Source organism: Cervus elaphus, chromosome 19 (assembly GCF_910594005.1).
Source record: "Cervus elaphus chromosome 19, mCerEla1.1, whole genome shotgun sequence".
Lineage (NCBI taxonomy): Eukaryota > Metazoa > Chordata > Mammalia > Artiodactyla > Cervidae > Cervus > Cervus elaphus.
This window is the reverse complement of record NC_057833.1, coordinates 6395536-6420643: the sequence shown is the minus strand read 5'-3', so window position 1 is coordinate 6420643 and position 25108 is coordinate 6395536. Positions and strand designations below refer to the sequence as shown.

At 36.8% G+C, this 25108-nt stretch overlaps 1 protein-coding gene across 2 annotated transcripts in view; it reads right to left on the bottom strand.

Moving 5' to 3' along the window:
- The window catches only part of MBNL1 (muscleblind like splicing regulator 1), a 210027-nt gene extending 196000 nt beyond the window's left edge, over window positions 1-14027 (bottom strand). The window contains exon 1 of one of the 2 annotated variants that reach the window (XM_043873707.1): window positions 13936-14027. The gene's annotated coding sequence lies outside the window, so the exon portion shown is untranslated. The remainder of the gene's footprint in view (window positions 1-13935) is intronic. The other variant, XM_043873734.1, reaches the window with a different exon arrangement.
- Between the last annotated feature and the right edge of the window lie 11081 nt (window positions 14028-25108).

Below are 25108 nucleotides of genomic sequence, written 5' to 3'. Positions count from 1 at the left end.
TTGAATTCAAACATCTGGACTCATAGCCTTGTGAGAGTCATCATAGTGTATAAACTACATGTCTACACTGCCCGAATTCCTCCTCATTTGAAAGACAGAATTCTGTTACTGTTTTTGCATGCAACAGTGACTTCACTTCTGTTACGATGCAGGGTGTCCACCACACAGCCCCTGAGGGCAAGGTTTGAAGAAATCTGTGACTTATCATTATTGTTCTGCCCTTGCTCTGCTCTTTGCTGTTTATTTTCATTCACTTCCTGGGTTTGATCTTTTAAGACTGACATCTACAGACAAAGCTAGCATTTCTCGCACACTTTCAGAGTATAGTATGTCAGCTTTTGAATTAACATATGAAAATCCACTTGTGCTATCTTTTATTTTGTCAAAATTACAGGCTTTTTGTTTTTAATCCTTGTTCCTGATGTAAAAAAATTTTTCTATTCCTGGATATAAAAAGTAATGTGTGCTTATTTTAAATAATGTATCAAGTGCCTTTAATAGGGTTTTATTAATTCTGTTCAGGTGCCATCATAAAGATGTTTATGCATGATCATTCTAGACTAGCAATAGAGCAGCAGTGTCTAACTCCTACCTACAGGCTTATTCCCATGCGCACTTATTCCTTCTATGGCTTCAAGACGCCCACGTCCTGCAAAAGCATTTTCCTACCTGTCATTTAGTCTTTACAATTAAATAAAGAAAAAGGTAACTGTGTAAAAGAGGCTGGCCACTCTGAGTCTCTCTTTTCATAAAGTCTCTTCTCTAAAGATACTCTAAATTACAGACTTCGCCAGAACAGTTTTTCTCCTTGTGATGACTCTGAAGTCTGTTTATTCTTACAATATACTGGTAGGTCTGTGTTGGAAGAAGCTGTAAATAGTTTGTCAGGGTTCCTAAATACTTAGAATTCTACATGGGCCCTGGGAAGTGTTAACAGATTAGACTTGAACTTGTGGAAAAGGGCATATCTGGCACCAAATATCCAATTTATAGGGTGCAGACAAATTGATTATGAGGAAAAATGGAGTCCTTGGATGATACTTCGCACAGTTTTAGATATTTTTCCTTACCATGATGGAAGAAGAAGACAACTGAAGTAAGCCTGCCTCTTTTATGACTAATGAACTGGGTGACTAAAGGGGAAACACTTTGGGGTTATTGACAACAGGTACGCACATGCCAAATATGACACATGGGCCAGTTTCCGTTGGCAAGAGTCCGGCTGCTGCCACCTTGCCCTTTAGCTTGTGTTGAACACTTCTGAAGCGAGGCATCCCCTTCTCCCCCACCTCGTGCAATGACCTGTGTGTGCACCACATTCTTTAGAAGAATCAGGTCAAAAAGCACAGGGGTAATTTTTCAAAAATGCTGTTCTGCCCATGACCTTGACTCCTGTGAGATAAAGACAGTCTTTGGAGTCTGTTATTAGACTCGAGGTTCTGGACAATCTCTGCAAGTCTCAGTTTCCTGTGAACTTAAAATGCCTACCTCATAAAAATGTGCTCATGAATGACTTCATGATAATTAACCTAACATGGATCAGGCATTTGATAACTTATAACCACTATTATTATTTTAAGTGGATGGCAATTACAGATTTAAAAATCTAGAATATTTAAAGAATAAGCTCATGTTAGACTTCAAGTCTTCAAAATATGAGGATTAGACTCAAACTACAATCTTAAGAAATTTACAGCAATTTTCTACAAGATGAAAAGACAGATTCCCTACAGTTTTTTTTAAACAGACAGGTGGGATGTAATTAAAAGGGAACACCAGATCTTCCTCGGATGATAAACAGGCACTTTAGAAACATCTTCCTTAATTGGCCAGTGAGCAGCTTTCTTTTGTCCAGCTTTCCCTACCCACTTTACAAGGGAAATCATAAGAAGGACAAGCCAAGCCAAGCAAAAGGCATCTCTCTACCACTTTAAAGAACAGTTTATGTGCACAGTTGCGTGGAAACCACTTCCTTTGGAGACCTACATGAAATTATGATTTTTTTTAAAAAACCCAGTCAAAGCTGTTACCACAGTACAAAAATTTAGCTGTCTACTTGCTTCTTTTAAGTAACACAAGTCAAGAGATCCTTTCAGACATAACTTCCTCTTTTTCAGACTTTACTCCTACCTCCTGGGGGGAGAAAAAAAAAGCATATCTCTCAACTTCATCAGAACAAACACGCTCAGAACTCTGAGGAGAAAATAATGATTATATGTTGCTAAGTACTATTTAGTAACAAAGACTTGGGCCACAGGAATGATGATGTCACCCACAGAAAGAGGAACATTTACACTTTTGAAAGAGATTCTTTTCCAACACGATGGGTCACCATCAGAAGAACAAAGCCAAATAAGGCAGGAGAGTCTGCTTGGCCAGGAGAAGGCATTCTTAGTATCCAATGCTGGAGAAATTATCAGCTCCAAGTTAACTAAATAGAGTCACGCCCCAAACCCACATGCTTTTTCTGTGATTCCCTCCTGAACCTAGTTCATGTCAATAAATGTGTACTGCTCTGTGGCAGAAATCCCGTTAACTCCCACAGTAGATTTGCTTCTTGGTTAAGTTACCCAGCTATAGTAAGCAATAGGTGAGAGAGTGGCTTCATGTTTCAGGACTGGTCTCTTAACATTCACACACTGTGGATACGCATATATTTATTTTCTCATGCACCAGTACTTAGAAATCACACACCATCTCACACTTTGCATTAATCCAACAGCATGGTGAGTCATCATGCCCACAAATGTACGTGATAGGATGGAATGCATTGCTTAGTAGCACGTAAGTCATTTGCACCCTCCACAATTCCCAATCCCAGTAGCATGATGATTTTCTACTTAGATACTGTCAGGAGCATGTAAAAGTTAGCTTCTGACTCCTACAATATCATGTCTGCCTGCCTTGGGGAAATTATCATTGTGCTCCTCTCCACACCACCCAAGGCCAGTCTTCTAGCACATACTCAGACCAAGGTCACAGTAGATTTTTTTTTTTTTTCTTTTTAGGCTCTTAACCCATATCAGACATAGAAACAGCCATACTAGTTGCAATTCACTTTTTAAGTGTTAGGGGGAGGACATTTGCTCTTAGATATTGAGTCTGCTTACTCCATTTTTTTAAAAAAAAGAATATCTCTTTCTCAGTAAATTAGCTTATATTCCCTTCCCAAATCATACCCCACTTCCAAACTCCCTCAAAAAGTTTTTAATAATAATAATAATAGTAATAATAAGTGTCAGTAATAATTGGGTCATTTAGAGCTCTTGAGATGAGAAAAATAAATCAGAGGGAATTCATAATTACCATGGAAAATGCAGTGTATAAGTTACTGCTACTTATAAGAGGAACAGGTTGATATCCCAAGGGTCCCTATGATCATTGACATTGAGATTTAGGAAGAATAAACAAAGGAACATCTGTTGTCTCTAGAGACTCTAATGTAGCCTTTTCTCTTGTCTTTTCTGCTTCATATCAATGCAGAAATGAAGTGCCTTATGACCCCATTACCAGACATCAGTGAATTTATTTTCAGTGGCCATGATTGGGGTTAATTAATCCACAGCAATTTCACTGAAAAATCTCAAGTTGATAAATTTAAATAATATTTGAGACCTTTTCACTTTTATCAGACTCACACCTATTATGGAAATGAAAAGGCAAGAAAATGTAGTTAACCTCTGAAGGTAAAACTGAGCTTATCTTAAATTTATCTAAATATAATAATTTATCTCCTAAAAAACTTTTGACCTGTGTAGCAATTCCTGCTTCTCTTCAAACAACAGTTTACTCCCTGGCCTGTGTTAAACACAGATAATGAATGAATCATTCATTGTATTCCTCCACCCCATCCACACGTGCACACATCCTTGCAAATATTTGCCCACTTTGGACAACTCTTTTCCTTGACTTCTAACATAGGTGACCTGGCCCTTTGTCAACCTCACCTCCTTAGCTTTATGCCCCATTTCCCTCAAAGGACCAGACTCCTCCTTTCTGCTTCTTAGATATGCTGAGCTCATTCCTGTCTCTGCACTTGCCCCTCAATCTTCCCAGGTCACTCTTCCCAGAGTCCCTGGTGCCTTGGTCTTCTCAGCATTCAAGACTTAGCTTAAGTATTACGCTTTCAGAGAGGCCACCTCAGGAGGCCAGCTGTCTTTTTGTCCTGCTTTGCTGAATTTTCTTCATGCTGCTATCATTATCTGAAATTCCCTTTTAAAAAATTTACTTGGCTACTGGTGTACACATTGTCTTTCCCCACTAGATTATAAGTTCAGCTCCTTGAGGGGGGAAACTTGGTCTTGTCCATCACTGTTCCCTCAGCATCTAGAACAGTGCTCAAAGCATGATGCTCGATGTATGAACACGTGAATAAACACACTTCAAAATGAAAACAGTCTTCTCCCAAGAATTAAACTCTTCTCCTCACATAACCCACTTTCTGAGAAGAACCACAAAGTCAGGGACACCAAATACCTCCTGTGGTGAGGCCCATAAAATGGGAAAAAGGGGACAATATTAAATTCATTTTTATAAATCATAATTCATAAAATATTAATATTTTTAGTTCTTTGAAATTTTAAAATTTTAGTTCTTTGAAATTTCCTCCAAATTTATCTTTTTCATGTAATAAAATGTTGATGGTTCAATTTTAAAATTGCTTCTTTTACTAAGCCTTGTGCCATCACTTCACCCAGAAGTATAGCTTTCAATTATTTTGACTTCTTGGGTAATACCTTATATTTTTCATATTGTGTCTCAAAATCTGTTTCTTTTAATATTTCTTCTACTAGATGGTAAGATTTCTGAGGCAGGGGTTGTATCATGTAAACCTATAAATTTCTAATAGTATCTAAACCACAGCTTTGCCTATCTTGTTTCTCAATAAATATATACTGGAAGCAATATAATACGATGATAAAGATCCATCTTAGAGAAAAACACACCAAGATCAGTTACGTTACCATTATCAAGTTGCCTCTCTCTGAACCTCTCTCCCTTTTTCTCTTAAATCTGTAAAATAGTACATATTTCACAGGATTGGTGAGGTATTAAATTACTCGTGGGAAGCCTTTGACATACAATAATATTTTTAAATCGTACTAAAAAATAGTACTAAAAAGTGACATACCATGTCACATGCAATGGTACTAAAAACTGATGCCAAGAGTATAATAAAGCTATTATAATCATCATCACCACCACTATTCTTGGGGCCTAAAAGTCTCAAGAACCAAGTTGTATGTTTATAACTTTAATCTTGACATTTTGCACAGACCAAAACCCAAACCAAACAAAAGCCAAAAACAATTTTCCTAGAGCAGCTTTATAATCCACTTCAACACCAAAAATAGATCCAGAAAACATTTGCAAAACAATGTGTGAACTATATGTATAGCCATGAAGGTGGTTTGTCAGGAAAGGATTCTGGAAGGAGACTGCTCTATATCTGGCTTGAAGAAAGCAATGAACCCTGACTGCAGAGATGAACATGCATGCTAAGCTGCTTTAGTCACGTGCAACTCTTTGTCACGCTATGGACTGTAGCCCACCAGGATCTTCTCTCCATGGGACTTCCCAAGCAAGAATACTGGAGTGGGTTCCTTCTGCAGGGATCTTCCGGACCCAGGGATCGAACCCACATCCCTCATGTCTTCTGCATTGGTAGGCGGGGTCTTTACTGCTAGCGCCACCTGGGAAGCCCAAAGAAGAATGGGCAGGTGTTTTTCTTGGTGTTGAGGGCAGGGAGAGAAAAAGTGTAGACGCAGTGGGGCAGCGATGCACAGAAATTGCCCCTCCATATTCTAAGAGGCTAGTGGCGGCCACGGGGAACTCATCTCTTTTTAGCTCAGTGGAAAAACGCCGGCACACACCGAAAAAGAGAACCTCTTGGTCCATTTGTTGTCTCCAGGGACCACTTTCTGGTTTCAGTTCCTTTCCCTCCATGCTAACAGAAGTATCCCCACCTGACAACTGCGTGACAGTTCAGAGTCCTGCCGTAACCATGGCCTTCTCCAGACCATCTTGGGAGATAGCTGTTCTTTTCATTAGGCCTGTTTTATTTGTACATGAGGCTTAGACATGTTGAAACATTTTGCTTAATAATTTATTTTAGCACATACTATATTCCAGGCAGTGTTTGAGATCCTGTGGATATAACAAGAACAAAACAGACCAAATCCCTGCCCTCTTGGAACTTATATTCTAATGGGGGGATGGACAGTAAATAATTGAGTAAAAAAAAAAAGACTAAAATTTTATTTGGTATTAAATATTGGGATACACACACATAAGTATGCATATATAATACACACAAACACACACACACACACACACACACACACACATAGACTGCTACGTATAAAACAGGGCTTCCTTGGTGGCTTAGTGATAAAGAATCTGCCTGCTAATGCAGGAGACACAGGTTTGATCCTTGAGTCAGGAAGAACCCCTGGAGAAGGAAAGGGCAACCCATTCCATTACTCTCGCCTGGGAAATCCTGTGAGCAGAGGAGCCTGGCGGGCTACAGTCCATGGGGTCGCACAGAGTTGGACATGACTTAGGAGCTGAGCGCGCGTGAGCACGTGTGTGTAAAACAAGTAGCTAATGAGAACCTGCCGTGTAGCGCAGGGAGCTCTGCTCCGCGCCCTGGGGTGACCCAGACGGGAAGGAAATCTGGAAATGAGGGGTATGTGTGTGCATATGGCTGATTCACTTTGCTGTACAGTGGAACAGACTGCAGCCCTGAGGGGCGACTCTACTCCAATAACATTTTTATCAAAAAGTGAACAAAATGTAAATGATATTAAAAGACAGAGAATGACTGGAGTAGGAACTCTACAATAAAATATGTAGTTGGTTATGGAAGACATCTTTTTGGAGGAACATTTGAGCAGAGATCTGAATAAAGAATGCTTGTGTCATAATAATATGTGTGGGAAGAGCTTGCTAAGAAAAGAGAAGGAAAAGTATGTGCAAAATTAAGATACCCTAGGAGCAAAATAATGTGTGGAGTCAGAACATAGTGAATGAAGGGAAGACAGAGCGGATTTGAGGGCGAAGATGTAGGTAGAGGACAAGAAATGAAGAATTTCAATTTTATCATACTTAAAATAGGAAGCCACGGAAGAATTTCAAGCAGCAAGTTATATGATTTGATTTATGTTTTAAAGAGACATGCTGGCACTGGGATGAATGAGTAGAAAAAGAGAAATGTCTTAGGAGGATACAACAAGTACAGAGACAGCGTCTCACATGATACTCAAGATGGCAGAAGGGGTGAGCCTGATCAGTGTTTTGATTTATTTTGGAAAAATATATTTAATAGACTGCTCATAATTAGGGTGTAAATGAAGCAAAGAGAAAAAGTAATGCCTTTGACCTATGTGACTAAGTATAAGATGGTGACATTTACTGAGCAAAGAAGATTGGGGATGGAGAAATGAAAAGTAGGGGATAAGTAGAATTTTTTTTCTTTTTGGACATGTTGACTTTGACATGTCTGTTAACATCTGAATGAAGAGCTTTAATAATAACTTTGAGCTATGAATCCAGAAGTTGGCAGATGTTAAGGAGGTATGGATTTTTAAAAATTGAACTGTATGGGTTAGGTTCCTGGAGAGGGAAGACAAGTAACTTATATAAGATCCACAGTCAGTAAGCGACAATTGAAATTGAAAGTGAATCTTTTGACATCGATCCACTTTCTCTTGTCACCACAAATATTAGGATGTATTCATAGTTATAAGCACTGGAGTAGAATATGGGGGAGGCCTGGGAGCAGGAACATTATAGAATAACTTATATGGAAGGCTGAGAATTTTTTCCAGTGCTTATGGACTATACAAATTCATGGTTACTTCTTATCTTACTTTCCTTATCTAATTATTTATTGTAAATGTGATGATATTTGCACAATTAACTTTTAAAAAATCTCTGGAATGATAAAAACATAAAGTTGGCCAAGTACCACAGATATCTATCTCCTTTCTCATTTGAAATGATCATTTTTTGGAATACCCAAGAAAGTAACTGAATTTAGACCAAATGTAGACTGCATAAAATTGAAATATAAATGAAAAGTTCAACTAATAACTCAAACAAATATTTCTGAATTGTGTCATAAAATTTCAGTTAGGTTGTATCAGGTTTGTTTAATAGAATTGGCCCCAAGCAAATAGCAATTCCTCTTCATGACTTAAAAAAGATTAAATAAACTAAGAAAAAAAACACTAAAGCAATAATAATGCAAAGGAGAAAAATCCTAAAGCCAGAAACAAATTGAAACAAATAATCTAATTGTATTTTAAATAAATATTATGATAACCTGAATAGAAAGAAAAAAGAAGAGAAAGTGAGGAATGGAATGAGAGAGGAAGGAAGGAAAATGTGTTCATCTAATAATTTACAACTACAGTATTTGGTGGGGTATGAGTGTGGGGGAGAGACGTGCACACAAACTCTGCCCTCTATTTCAGCAGGTCTGCTGATTGTAGTAGTGATTTGGGTAAAGCAATTTAAAGATTATTTTAGATGTATCATAGAATTGAGCAAATGAGTAAGCATATTGATATTGTTAGGATCTGGGGCTCACATTGCAGAAGAAGGAGCACAAAAATATGGAATTGTGGAGGGCAAGAAAGAGCCCTCTAGGAACAGGTTAGAGTTAGAGCTATCAGATGAACTCATGATGTCTAAAACAGAGGTGTGTCTATACAAATGTTTTTATTCATGAATGCCTATGGCTTGTGGATGCATATTTGTGTGTTTATGTCTCTACGTAAGTATATGCAATAATATATTTCTCCAGAAAGAGTCAAGAAACAAAGATATTGCAGTGGCAGTGAGTATACGAAACGTCCAAATCTTAGCTTCTAACACTATTCCCCACTAAAGGAAATGAGAAGTGAATGATTTCAGGGGTGATACAGGATGGGTACTAGATCAACCTAGAACATCTTATACAAAAGAGTAAGAGAATACTTACTCGAATGAGGGCATGTCGCAAGGCATCAGAAATCAGAAAGAGAGGGCTCCATTGGCTAAATGTGGACCATTTGAGCCACAAAATTATTAAGGCAGCAATGAATTATAGCCATTGAAAGTACAGAAATCCATGAGTTCACACCAGTGAGAGATAAACATAAATTAATAATCAAATAAGTGGGAGAAAAGAGAGGTCTTTTGCTTACAGTAGAATGTGCAAGACCGATGCAAATGTTCAGGAAGTGCTGAGTTGAAAAATCACCATTTGGAAACCATTTTAGTACAGATTGCATCGGACAGCACTGGCTAATGCTAAACCCACACGCGGAGCCGTCCTTATGAAATGGAGAAATTAGGCAACACCTCGATCAGACAGCCCAAATGAACACCCTCTTTGTGGCACAGAGGAGCGCCACATGCCTCTAGACGCTGATTGCACCTGTAGGCGCCGTATTCTAGCAAAAAATGCATGACCACAAGGTAGTCACGAAAAAAATGTCAAATGTATAAAATGAGGAACTCTCTGTTGAAAAGAAAAAACAGTATGCGCATAAACTGTATTCTTTAAAATTTGCAATTCCATACAAAGAAATGTTGTTGAAATGCTCCAAATTAAGGAAGGCTAAAGAGATACTACAACTAAATGTGATAGGTGACATTAGACTGAATTCTTTGCTGGAAGGAGAAATATCATAAAAGGTATTATTAGATAAGCAGTAAAATTGGAATATGGACAAATATGAGATTAAAATATTGTATCCATGTAAATTTGTGAAGCAGATAATTATACGTAACTCCTAACTAAGAAACTATTTTTAGTCATTACACAGTGCAGTAACGGGCCATGCTGTTTGTCACTTGCCCTCAAGTGGTTCAGAAAGAAAAAAATAGACATAGAAAGATGGAAAGAACGAGAACAGATTATAATCAAATGGGGTAAAATATTAAGATTAAGCAAACCTGGGTAAGGGAATAAGAGAGTTCAGTATACTGCTTTTATTTTTATAACATTTTTTGAGCTTGAAATTATTTCTAAATAAATACATTTTAAGTAAATGAAGTATAACAGGTGTATCTAGTGAGCATTTGGAAAAGTCCATTGCCATCAGATATGTGATTTTATCTTACTGAGAAAGCCGCCTAATTGCACTGAGAATGTTTTTATCTCTTCTCTAATTCAGATTTGTTCACTAGCACAGGAAAAGAATAAATGCATCTGCTTAAATTTTTTCTTATGAAAAGTGAAACTAAATTTAACTAAGGTATACTTAAAGAAAAATTCTACTTTTTTTTTCAGAATCAGAACAAACTGGTGATGTTTCTGAAGATCATATTACTACTTATATCGAAAAGAAGTCTGAGAATGTGGTAACAACTACATACATAAAAAACTAAAAGCTTACAATGAAATATCTGTAAAGTCAAATATTTTTCTTTAAATTTGGGTTTTAAAATACAAATTTAGCATTTTCCTCAATAATACTGAAACATTAAAAATTATTTCATGTATATGCATAGAATAATGAAAAAATAAAACTGGAAGCAATTTGGAAAACATCAAATATAACTGCCTGATTTTAGTTCATGTAAAATAATAAAAATTATCAATGATGTCAGGTAAGTGTTGGAAATACAACAATAATGCTCAAACAACAAATAATTTGCATTTAAAAAATTTTAAAAATTAGCAGTGTTTTAAAAAAATTTATTGACATAATAGTTGCCTTACAATAAATTAGTGGTGTCTTTATTTTCTACACTGCAGTACAGATGTGTACAGTCAACTGCATTTAATATATTGTTTTAAGTGGGAGTATTCAGAAATATGAAAGGACTTGCCCTTATTCTTTATATTTGCAGATATATGATTTCTTGTATGGAACTGAGATACACATTCTATCTCACAGACAGCGTATACTGATTACCACAGTGCATATTTTTGGGAAATCAAGAATTTTCCAACTTATTTAGCACACAGTTTTATTAACAAAATAAATATGAATATACTACGTGTGATGCTTATCTGGAAATCATATATCTTAAAAATAAATAGAAGAACAACAGATGTAGGTGGATACAAATTTGCTTTTAAAAGGCTGACTCATAATACCTAGATTTAGAGAATTTTTGTTTCTGAATTTAAAATATGCCATCTTTTTAGTTTGCACTTAAACCATAATCTCTTTCAGGCAACAAACTTTCTTGTGTCTATTTTTCTTTTTTTTTGCAAATGGGGAAATGGCCCAAAGAAGGGAAAGCAAAACAAACAACAAAGAAATATTTCTGTCCTTTTGGAAATCCAGTTATCTATATCAGAAACAGATAATGTTGTTTCAAAGTAAAATTTTTATATGAAAGATGATATATTGGTCAGGGTGGGACAGCGTCTTCTGTTAGCAAGTCGTTCTCTTCTATAGGTGGGCAGTTTTGGGAAGTTCATACCGTGAAAGAGAGATATAGCCAGGGAGTTATGAGATTAGCTGGGTCAACCCTGAGTCTCAGTCGGCTGACAGGTCCTCAGCAATATCACCCACAGGTCACATAGTCAACTGTGTCTTGTTAAGACAGATATAAAATTTCACAATGCCACACAGCAGACATTCAGCTTTAACTTTTATTAGACTCAGTGAAAACTGATGCCTTAGATAGTATGTCACATGAATATAATTCTAATGAAACATAGTAAAATATGTGTCTATAGTTCAAATGTCAAAATTTATGTTTCCCAGCAATGAATTATTCACAGTATGATATCTACTTTCACTTTAAAATTTTGGATGTGGTTGTTCAATGGTCGGTTGCCAAGTCATGTCCAATTCTTTGTGCCTTTGGATGTGGGGGCAAAGTCTGAATGTTTTATGCAATGATAGTGTGTGAACTAAAAAGTCTATGTCGTGGAAATTCCCTGGTGCTCCAATGGCTGGGACTCCATGTTCCCAATGCAGGCGACCCTGGGTTCAATCCCTGGTCAGAGAATTAGATCCCACATGCCGCAACTAAAGAAAAAGATCCCATGTGCTGAAACTAAGACCCAGCGCAATCTAAATAAACAAATACATAAATATTTTTTAAAAGTTAATGACAAAAAAAGCCTGTGTAATGCATTCAGCTGTTTTCCTAACAATGCCAAGAATATCCCCTTCAACTACTTGCATGACTTATGCAAACACAGCCAGAGAGGCACTATTTTTTTTTCTGTAGGTATAATTTTCTCAAAGGCAGAAAATATTCTAAGCTTATTTTCCATAATCTAGGACTAGGCTGTTTGTTCAGAGACTTTAATAATTCTCAACAACAACAACAACATCAACACATCTGTCTTGCTAGCAAGATAGCATTTTCTCTATTTATTTAGCCTTCATTTGCGTTCTGAATTACAGCAGTGATCAATTTAGAGTCTAATTTCCTTGGATTATGTTTTCTGTTTGTTGTCATCAGTTATTCAGTGTAACACCACACTATGTATAGCATACACACAGAACTTAATAATTCATGATGTCAAAATATCTCATACTTACAATTCTGGACATTTAAAAATATTTCCATCATTTGTTTTGAATAGAGAAAGACATTAAAAATGATATTGTTGCAAATAACATAATGAAGTTCTATGGAAGTAGCTGTATTTAATTGATGTGTGACACATAAAGATGAAGGTGCATAATTTTAATGGTTTTCTCACAACTGTCAGCTTAATTTTAAAATGTTAATTAGTGAAGAACGGCAAACTTTAGTCAACAGTTTACTTCCTGAGTTTATAACACTATCGATCTGTTTTTGCTTCTTTTTTTTTCCTCCTAATAATCAAAAGACAGCCACTCTTGTTACATGAAAATAGTTGAAAATAGTTTTTTTAAAAAAGCTTTTTTCCAGGTAATGTAGTAGAACCAGTATGACAGTACTGTTTACCAAAATAGTAAAAATTAAATCCATTAATTGATTGAACAATGTAGACTTTCTCTTTTGGAAGCCATGCAATTATTTTAACTGAAAAAGCAAACCAAGTCAAGTAAGCGTTTGCATTATTATTTGAATATATATATATATGTGTGTGTATAAGTGCATTTTTCTTTTTAAAGATGTATTGAGATAAATTGTAATGATTTTGGCCAAAGTACATAGAAACCAACTGCTTTTAAAAGGAAGATTTAAAAATTGTTGTATAAAGAATACAATTGTATTAAAAACAATTAATTCATGTTAATATGTGTAAACATTACTCTAACTGGGACAAACAATTGGAAAAAAATTACATTGTATTTAGATTACTTTAGAATTTCCTAGTGAGATCAGTTTCAGCTTAGTTTGATCTCCAATTACAAATCCAAATGGTCTTTGTTTTAGTTCTTGCTCTGTTGTTAAGCATTAAACTGTAAACTGATCTTAAGACAAACATGAATTAGTTTTTTTAGATCATATCATATACACTACAAATTGCTTTTCTAAAGTATTTAAATATCACTGTAATGTGATGATATGAAAAATAACCCTGAAATGTCCTTTTAAAATAATACATTTTCACAGTGAGTAAACAAATGCAAGATATCTTTTCCCCAGAAAATGTTCAACTAATAATATACAAAATTAACAAACCAATATATGTAGGAGAATTTTAAAATGTTAAGAATTTACCGGAGCTGGGGAAGAAAAAAGTTCTCAAAATTTGTCATTAATATAAAAATTCTTTTAGCGTAAGTTGTGTACAAACTTACAGTTAAAATAATTTAACGGTCAATGAGAACTTTTAAAATTTCCAGCTTTTTAAAGATTGTATGAAGTGGAGACATTGTAAATTTACTAAGCATTTTCATTTGAAATATTGACTACTTACTTGAGAGAGATACCTGGTTTAATTCAACTTACTTTGTAATCTGGCCAGTATTTAAATTGTTGTTCTATAAGTAACAACCCAAATAAAATGAAAAATAATAAGTAATACTTTCTTCTTACCTCTATGTCTTATTCACAGTTGCTTGTTGGGCTGCTTACAGAATTGAATTAAGCTAACAGCACCTCAAAGAACTCTGTTCTCTGCTCTGCTCTCCTCTCTAGACACGTTTTTTTTTTTCTCCCCCTCTGCAAAGCGATAGTCTACTGAAAGAGGAAGTGTGAAACACCACAGTCATTATGCTTTATAAATTCTACAGAGAACAGAAAATTATTCACAAAGCTTACACTTGAAATCATGGTAACAGCCTATAACTTGTGTGTACACATACAAAATTAATGTATATAGTTATACGTGTAAGCAAATTTTAGAAAAGTTATAGAAATCTATACTTAAGTAATGTTCATTTACATGAGGAAACATCTCCTCTGTGGTTAAATGATAATCATAGAAAAACAGAAAATATTGCTCTATGTGGAAGAAACTGTCAGGCTGATAGATGAGGAATAAACTTGCTTTTTCATAAGGCTAATTAATGTAAAGTCTTTGGAGTATGACCTAAATGCTAACCTGACTACAGACATTTTGTAAAAAGAAAAAACTTCAGTAAACGGGCATTTTCCTGGAATCTGAATAGTGGTTTTTTTACCTAAAAGTCTTAAACTTCCTTTCCCATGAATAGTTGCCTGTTTCATATAGATAAAGCATTGCAAAACTGAAACTGCTCCTTATTCATGAGCTATGGTCTCTCTCAACTTCAGCCACAAGAATAAAAAACAGGTGCAGATTCTGCAATGCTGAGCATTTCACTGGTTAATTTTCTCAGAAGATGGGGCATTAATTAAAAGGATCTATGGGACTGTAGGAACAATATTTGACAGAGGACATAAAGACAGTTGAGCAACACCCGTACTATTGCTAACTTCAAATAAAAGGAAATACTCGTGTGTGTACTTCTCCCAGGTTCCTGGGTCATAGAAGCAAATGGGGAGCTGCAATTTTTATGTGGCGGTCCTTCCCACCCTCCTTTGCTGGTTGGGGAAGAGATAGGGGGTGGATTGCAAGAATAATTAAGTAATTATGCAAACCTCCACACATTGCAAGAACTGCTTTCTGAACTTTAGAAACTACCATGCTCTCAGGGTATCACACGCTGCTTTACTTAACCTTATTTTCAAAGAGGCAATAAAAAGTAATTAGGGGATGATTAAAAATGGAAACATTTTCCATTTCACCTAAAGTCATCCTTAATGTCAATTTGCAGTAAGTGAAAATAAGTGAATAAACAACACTAAGAAAGCTCCCTCCCTCACCCCCGCCATACTGAAATCAAACCAAATAAAAACTCCACCATAGAGTCACCAATATGAAATTTGATTAAAAAAGCGAGATACTTATAGAAAAACTTTGAAGAAAAGTTATTATTGATGTGGTTAACATTGCTTAGATACTATGGGTTTTGAGAGAATTTAAATATTACTGTATGTGAGTGTTATTATAAAACATTAAGCCCATCTGTTGCTCAAAGACCCAGGTTCACTCCTGGAAGCACAGCGCTCAATATCTCCAGATGATTTTAATGTGCTAGCTCAATATTTTGTCCCTTTTACCTGGGTGGTAGATGTATATCACTATTTCTCTAAAAATCCTTTCCAGGCTGGTGAATATGTTCAAGGTTCCTCCATCTCAAAAAATCTCCTCTGACTTTACTGCCCTATTATTTTTCTTTTTGAAAAAGTTGTCACCATTGACTTCTTTCAATTGTTTAAAATTTTTTAGAAAATTATTTAATTTTGGCTGCACTGGGTCTTTGTTGCTTTGTGCAGGCGTTCCCTAGTTATAGACAGTTGGGGCTACTCTCTAGCTGCAGTCTAGGGGCTTCTCATTGCGGTGACTTTTCTTATTGCAGAGCATGGGCTCTAGGGCTCATAGGCTTCAGTAGTTGCAGCACGTGGGCTAAGAAGTTGTGGTTCATGAGCTTGGTTGCTCCACAGCATGTGAAATCTTCCTGGACCAGGGTTGGAACCCATGTCCCCTGCACTGGCAGACAGATTCTTATCCACTGTCCCCAGGGAAGTCCTATTTTTGGCATTTTTAAAAGCATATATCCCAGAGGTATTGTTTGCACATTGTTGTACAATCATCAGGCTTCCCAGCTGGCCCTAGTGGTAAGGAGTCCTCTGATCAATGCAGGAGACAGACATGGGCTCGATCCCTGGGTTGGGAAGAATCCCCTGAAGAAGGAAATGGCAACACACTCCAGTATTCTTGCCTGGGAAATCCCATGGACAGAGGAGCTTGGCAGGCTATAGTCCACGGGGTCATGAGTTGGACATGACTTACCGACTAAACCACTACCACCAATATTCCATTATTTGTCTATACTATATTTTGTTTATCCAGTCCTTCTCTAATGGATATTTGGGTTCCTTTCACCTCTTGACTGTTGTGAATAATGCTGCTATGAACATGAACATACCAATATCTGTCTCTACTTTCAATTCTTTTGTGTATATGTATGTGTGTGCATGCTCAATAGTGTCTGACTCTTTGCCACCCCATGTACAGTAGCCCACCAAGGTCCTCTGTACATGGGATTTTCCAGGCAAGAATACTTGAGACTGTTTTCATTTCCTACTCTAGGGGAACTTCCCGACCCATAGATCGAACTTGAGTCTCTGATGTCCCCTGCTTTGGCAGATGGATTCTTATATACCTAGAAGTTAGGTTGCTGGATTATGTGCTTTTCTTTTTTTTTAATTTTTGAGGAACTGCCATACTGTTAAATCTTCCTATCTTCCTTATTTGTCATGCCTCTGCATTCTGATTTCTGTCTCTGCTATGTATCAAGACTCTTGACAAAGTCATAGAATGATTTTGATACCAAATCCAAATGACAACTCAAAGCCCTGGTATTTGACCTCTTTGCAACATGTGCCACTGTTGACCACTTCCTCCTCCTAGAAGTGTTCTTTCTGCTTGAGTTCTTTACTTCACCTTCTCCTGATTATGTAGCAATTGCTTCTTTGATTTTCTTATAGGGTTCCTTTAACTGCGTTCATCCACTAAAGGTTGGAATTTCTCAGGATTCTGTCCTGGGCCTGCCCAGATTTTTACCCACAATTTCCTCAATATACATACATGGTTTCAGTAGGCAAATATGTATTGCTCCCAAACCTGTCTCCAACCTAGGTATCTCCCTAAAGAAGTTTTGACCAGCGCAAAATACAAGATCATTTTTACTTGTGATCTTGAGGAAACGATTTTGCCTGGAGGCAGTCAGATCAGCCTGAATTAATTTTCACCTCTATTGTTTAACTTGGGGCATGCCAGACATTATTTCTGAGCTGTCTTTCCTCACCCATAGAGTGGGGCCTTAAATGACCTCCTTAGAAAGTTATTGAAAGGTGATTTTCTTAACATTAAAAAAATTATGAAATAAAGATTACTTAAATTCTTAACAATGTTTATAGTATAAAAAATACAGGTAAATCAAAAGACTATTCTATTTCCCTCTAACATGATTCTTCTCCCCAGAGGTAATCAATATGATACATATCTTTGCAGATCTACTTCCTGTATCATTATATATGTATATATTATATATATATCACATACAGAATTAAATAATTTTGTGGGTTTTTAAATGGCCATAACATCATACTTTGGAGAAGGCAATGGCACCCCACTCCAGTACTCTTGCCTGGAAAATCCCATGGGCAGAGGAGCCTGGTAGCCTGCAGTCCATGGGGTTGCGAAAAGTCGGACACGACTGAGAGACTTCGCTTTCACTTTTCACTTTCATGCGTTGGAGAAGGAAATGGCACCCCACTCCAGTGTTCTTGCCTGGAGAATCCCAGGGACGGGGGAACCTGGTGGGCTGCCGTCTATGGGGTCGCACAGAGTCGGACACGACTGAAGCGACTCAGCAGCAGCAGCAGCATAATACTTATGTTTTTCACTGTGACGTTTTTTAACTTAAAAATATAACTTGGGGCTTCCCTAGTGGCTCAGTGGTAAAGGATCCACCTGCCAATGTAGGAGACACGAGTTCGATCCCTGACCCAAGAAGATGCCATATGCTGCTGAGCAACTAAGCCCATGCACCAAAACTATTGAGCCTGTGCTCCGGAGCCCTGGAGCCACAACCGCTGAGCCCACGCGCTGCAACTACTGAAGTCCACACGACCTAGAGCCCTTGCTCTGCAACAAGAGAAGTCACTGCGATGAGAAGCCCACACCGCAGCTAGAGAGTAGCCCCTGCTCACCACAACTAGAGACAAGCCCACACAGCAATGAAGACACAGCACGGCCAAAGATACACACACAAATAAACAGAGTTATAAAAAATGCAACTTGAAAATAGGGCTTCCCTAGTGGCTCGGTTGGTAGAGAATCTGTCTGCAGTGCAGGAGACTCAGGTTTGACCCATGGGTTGGGAAGATGCCCTGGAGAAGGGAATGGCAAGCCACGCCAGGACTCTTGCCTGGAGAATCCCCTGGACCGAGGCGCTGGGCAGGCTACAGTCCATGGGACTGCAGAAAGTCGGACACGACTGTGCAATCAGCTGTTATTATTGTTACAGCTGGAAAATTCTTTAAGTTATTCTTTTGAACCGGTTCACAAATATCTAACCCCCCGGTTGATAGAATTTGTGTAAATTCTTCACAACTGAAAATAGTGTAGCCAGTCAGCAGCATTATAAATGCCTCTTTCAAAGTATGTGCAAGTCTTTCTTTAAGGTAGATATGGGAAAGTAGAATTATTGCAATGTATATACATTTGAAATATTAATCATCACTGCCAAATTGCCCAGTCAAGAAAAGCTTTATCCATTTGAACTTCCAACATTGTCCTGGCTTTTGACTCTTTTTCCAGTATTTGATATACTTAAACTTTTAAAGACTTGCCAATCTGATGGACAAGAAAATGGTGTCTTAATATTTTTAATTTGTACTCTCTGATTACTATGTAGATTGAACTTATTGTGATGCTTGTATCTCACTTTTTAATTCCTGTTTTGTAAATTGTGTGTTCTTTCATTGTAGACATTTTATTGGATAACTGTCAACTTCTTATTGATTTGTAGGGTTGAATTTATCTTGTTTCAACGTATTGTCATCATTCTTCCTTTTTAATGCTCCAGTAATTGGCTATTGTAGCTTTTTGAGATGACTCTAATATTCGTTGATAATATGCTTGCTTTTTGGAACAGTGAGATGACCCAGGTTTATTTTGTACATTTCCTACCACAGGTCTGAGCTTAGTCATTTCTCTAAAGGACTTGGTTCCTTTTAGCAGGACAGAGTTTTTCAGACCACAGTTTGGACCTTAACGGTGTTCATTGCTACTGGAGTTCATTGCTACTGGAGTTCATTGCTACTGGCATTGCAAGAATTCATTGCAACTCTTATCGCAAGCATTAGAGTTGGTCAATAAAATGTTTGGTCTTTCTACATGCCAAGTAGCACACACTTGAAAGATATATTTAAATATGTATTAGAAGTTTATGAGTCAATATTACATCACATTTTGCATTAAAAATAAGATAGGAATAATGTATCTGGTATAAGAAAATATATTTTAAAAGTAAAATTTGGACATAACTTTCTCATGAAAGGATATTTTGATAAAGGTAGTAATGTAACTCTCATAGCTTGCACTTAGAATATTCAAAGTATTCTTCCAAAGAAATGTCAACAATCATGTAGATTGGAGAAATCTTACACAGCTTTCATATTTTCCACCATTTGATTCACAATTATCAGGACTCTCAATCTCTCAGTTCCCTTCATTTTTTCTTGCTAGTATGCAATTACCACTTAAAAGTAAGAAAGCATCTGTGCATATATCCCTGAAAACAGATTTCAATTAGAGTAAAATAAATGTGTCCATGCTTTTAGCCACTATTTTTTTTTTCTTAAGACATATTTTCATGGTCACTTTAAAAGTACAGAAGTAGCAATATTTCAGTTGCTTTCTGCAGATTTCAATGGCGAGAGAAGTACTTCTGATTCACTGATTTTTTTTGAACTTATTGAAATGGCCTCAATGTTTAAGCATTCATATAATGTTTTCTGTTTCGTGTTTGTGCAGCTAGAGAATCAAAGAGGAAAGCACTGTCTGATTATTCTCAAATACCTTTAGCTTCCAGTTCCTTATCTGAAAAAAGGAATGAGAACATCAACTTCAGTAGTGACTGAGGATTATTTGTATACTCAGGTAAAGTGAAGTGAAGTTGCTCAGTCGTGTCCGACTGTGACCCCATGGACTATAGCCTACCAGGATCCTCGGTCCATGGGATTTCCCAGGCAAGAATACTGGAGTGGGTTGCCATTTCCTTCTCCAGGGCATCTTCCCGACCCAAGGATCAAACCCGGGTCTCCTGCATTGCAGGCAAAGGCTTTTCCCTCTAATCCACCAGTTTCCTGATAAGTATGATGCTGATATTTCCACATCTAATTTGAGAACACACAATTGGACAACAATTTTTCTTCTAATTTTTGGATGTATAATTATTTATCAGAAAACATCCCAGAAAGTTTACAAATTAAATCACATCTACTGTAAAGAAAGCTGAGTGCCGAAGAATTGATGCTTTTGCTGAGGCTGGCTAGCGAGAAGATTGAGCTCTGATGACAGCATCAGAGTCCCTGACTCCAGCTATGTCTCCCCGTTGTCTCTGCTCTCTTCATTTACTGAGCCAAAGCATTCTTAGATTTCTGTCACTTGCAACTACAGAGTCCTTTACATCAGGAAGGAAATGCTGGAGGAGGGGGCATCTTTTCTTTTCTTGAAGTATAGGATATCATCAATAAAAGAAAGCATTTTCACTATTCCGAGACTAGGATTGTTCAACAGAAACAATACAAGCCAAGTTTATCACTTAAAATTTTCTAGTTATTACTTTTTTTTTCTTTTTTCTTTTATTTATTTTTTTTTCATTTATTTTTATTAGTTGGAGGATAATTACTTTACAATATTGTAGTGGGTTTTGTCATACATTGACATGAATCAGCCATGGAGTTACATGTATTCCCCATCCCGATCCCCCCTCCCACCTCCCTCTCCACCCGATTCCTCTGGGCCTTCCCAGTGCACCAGGCCGGAGCACTTGTCTCATGCATCCAACCTGTAGTTATTACTTTAAAGAGAAATGGGTGAAATGAATTTTAATAAGGTATGTTATTTAACACAATATGTACCATTTCAATACGTAATCAATATAGACAGTGTATCATTTAATTTTTAAATAATTAAAATTAAACAACAGTTAAAAATTCAGTTTTCAGTTACATTAGCACATTTCATGTGTTCAGTAATATTGGACAGCACAACTGTAGACCAGAGCCTAGAGTACAGGAGGATTTAATAGAAGTCCAGTTGAAATTGAGTCTTCAGTCAAAGTTTAAGGTCTCAGATCAGGGTCATAGTTCACATTTTTGGACAGGAAATAGCTTAAGCAAAACAACGCTTCAATAAAAATAATCTGGCACCTACAGCATTCTTAAAGCTTTCTTGATTTCCCAGTCAAATTAATGATGCCTTTTTCTATAATCCTCTTGTATGGAGTCATAAGGACCTATGTCAGAATCTCTAGGGGCAGAAACATTTATTCACTTAAAGTAAGGCAACCAGGGAAATAATCTGGTGTAACAGACCTCTTTCAAGAACTTGCCCACGCAGTTCCTTTGTCCCAAATGAGATTTGGAACATGCCCATGGCATTAAGTGCTGTGCCGATTTCTGATTACTGCTTCCAAATAATCAGGTACAATGCTCTGATGGAATCAAATGTATGGTGAACAAATAATTAAAACTTTTTTCCTAATGTATCTTGACTTGAGACCTACTCAAATAGGAAGGCAGTAAAAGTCTAGAGTAAAAAAATATGCTGTATATTGTCAGTTCCAAAGTGGGGAAAAGGTGCTTTACTTTTCTTTGATCCCATCCCAGGTTCTTGCCCATAAATGTTTCTCAAAAAAGTATATTTGGAACTAGGGAATTATAAAATATAAATAATAGTATTTCAAATATCCTTGGATAAGTAATATAAAATAAAACAGAACACTTTAAAAATATTTTTCCATTTTTAATTTGTTTAACATATTTGAATAACTTCTTGATTAAAATTTTCTGGTCAACATTCTATTTTCTTTCCATCTTTTCATAAACATAGAATGATTTAAAGATATAATACTTTTCATTCCTGGAACATTCATTATGATTTTAATCACATGATTATATGAATTCTAAGGGTTTTCATTTGCTGGCAGATGAATTACATGAACAAAAAACTTTTTTGTGAGAAACACTTTTCTGTAAGAACATTTCAGATTAGGAGAGGCATTTTATATGGTTAGCGAAATACTTTGTTTCTGCCAACTGGAGAGAGTTATGTTTGTTATTTCTATGGTGAAACAAAGAGAGGATATGTTCTTCTTTAGTGGCACAAACCGCTACAGCTGAGGAATATGTTTCAAAATAGGGATCAGGTCAGGAAAAAATGTCCCTAGAGGGAAGTTGGTGGGAATAGGTCACACCTAAGACGGGAGAAAACAATGTAACCGGCATTGATGGTGGCTGCAGCAAACCACAGCCCCTGTAAGATGGCTGTAGCCCCTTTTATAACAAGACTTTCAGCGAACAATGGTGTTATGTAATGTTGGAAGCTCTCGTAAAAATGACACATTGGCGTCATTTATTTGGTTTTGTCTGTTTGTTTTGAGCAATGGCTAGATATGCCTTTGAGAATGTTGTGGGGATTCAGTTTGAGAACTGTAAGCATTAAAAGAGAAGAAATATTTCTCAGTGGGATTTAATCTCTGCTCCTTGGGAGTGGCTGTCTTTGTCAATAAAGTTAACTATTTTTTGCTTTTGGAGACCAGTTCTGACATTTGATGGCAAGTATGAATATAAATTTGGCCACTATTGACTGAGCCCTTGGTGGTCATATTATAAAGCTTTACAATGTGCCTTTTGTTAGAAAACATTTATATGAGCCTTAATGCATTCTGTTCTTCCCAAAAGCCAATTAGCAGCAGTTACTCAGCTTTCAGAAGGCTTAAAATGAAGTCACTTATGTTTCATAGTAACTGAAAACTCATAGAAATATCAAAGCTCAAATCCTTTATCCTCTGTTCTCAATGAATCAGTGGTTTTCAGTGTTTTCAGAGTGTTGGACATGAAGCACTTTTGCGTCCTGAAAATACTTTTATTTTGGATGGATAGATACATAGATAGGGATGTAAGTAAAATATATGTACACATACACAATGGATATAAATGGATTTTTTGATGAATGGTAGTAATAGAAGTAATCAACTGGGACTCTCACCATTCACTTTTTATATGTAACCTTCCAGATCCATATATATGGGACTTCCCAGGTGGTGCTAGTGGTAAAGAACCCACCTAAGGATGCAGGAGATGTAAGAGATGCAGGTTCGATCCCTGGATCAGGACGATCGCCTGGAGAAGGGAATGGCTACCCACTCCAGTATTCCTACCAGGAAAATTCCATGAACAGAGGAGCCTGGTGGGCTACAGTCCATGGGGTCACAGAGTCAAACATAACGGAAGCGACTTAGTATAGCATAGCATAGCACATACATATACATAAAAATATAGCAGACTCCTATATAACTGCCTTTTTATATTTATGATTCACAGACTGGGAAAGTTCCTAATGACAAAACTATTACAACTTCAATAACACTTCTTATTCATACCATCACGTACATATCTTTGAACAATAGTAGCACATATTCTTCTGAGAAGGCAATGGCACCCCACTCCAGTACCCTTGCCTGGAAAATCCCATGGACGGAGCAGCCTGGTAGGCTGCAGTCCATGGAGTCACCGAATAGTCGGACACGACTGAGCGACTTCGCTTTCACTTTTCACTTTCACACGTTGGAGAAGGAAATGGCAACCCACTCCAGTGTTCTTGCCTGGAGAATCCCAGGGACGGGGGAGCCTGGTGGGCTGCCATCTATGGGATCGCACAGAGTCGGACACGACTGAAGTGGCTTAGCAGCAGCACATATTCTTACAGACCACATATATCCACACTACTGAAATACCTGTGGATGCGTGGTTTGGAGATCTTGCATTAAAAATTTGTCTTTCACATATAGAACCATTGAAATCGTTTAACAACGAGCCAACCTTGCATGGCAATGCTGATTGCTCTACATTCAAAGTAAGTCCGCCTGCCATAGCTTCTGTTGTTGTTAAGAAACACACATGGAATATTTGCTACAAACCAGAATAGGCCTCAACTTGTAAGAGACAGGCTTGGGAATCAACCTGTCTGATTATGTAATTATGTGACTTCAGGAATTAATCATTAGTGGTTCTTAGGTTAAAGGGGATTGAGATGTATTAATAATTTCTTTTCACAAAACCTGGTAAGACTTCTAAAACAGGAGAAGATCTGGAAGAGGTCTTTAAACAAGGAGCTGTAATATTTGAGCAAGTTATTTGAGCAAACGAAGGTTTCAGGGAGATGTGTAGTCAAAATCCAAAAGGAATATCCACTGAGTAGTATGTAGAGGATGATCAAGAAATCAAAATTCAGAAAAGAATTTATGTTAGAAGCAGAAGATGTATTTAGAAATGACAAATTTTCTTTTTAATTTGGAAGCAAAATTCAAAATAAAGGTAAGTTCAGAAAATAATATGATGAAAAATTATGTAATGACTATCAGAATAAAAAAAACTATTAATGCCTGGGTATGTTTTTGTTAGGTAGTTTTTCTTCATATAGTTCATTTAAAAAATCAAACTTTGAATTATAAGGAGTGGGTGTTAAAGTGTTGGGGATATTATAAAAGAAAATGGAAAGGGAAAAGCACCTTAGGGAGATATAACTCATGTAATGTACATGACACACACTCAAAAAACCTTTAGAAAAATGACTCACTGGAATTATTTAAAATTGCAGAGACTCATCAAAGAAGGAAGGTTAACTATGACATGATATAACATGTTCTAAGTTATTTGGTCTCCACAGTCATTTGATTATAACTCTTTAGCTGATTAATTTCAGAAATACAGACAGACTCCAAGTTTAACTGGGATGTGATCCAAAAGTTAACTTGCATTTTAGTTGTTTGAATTTGCTCCCCCCAGTTATAAGATTGTACTCTGTTGTTAACTCTCCTGACTGGTTCTTAAAAGTCTATTTAACATGTTAGCCAAGATTGCCATCTCCTTTATGGCTTCCCTTGTG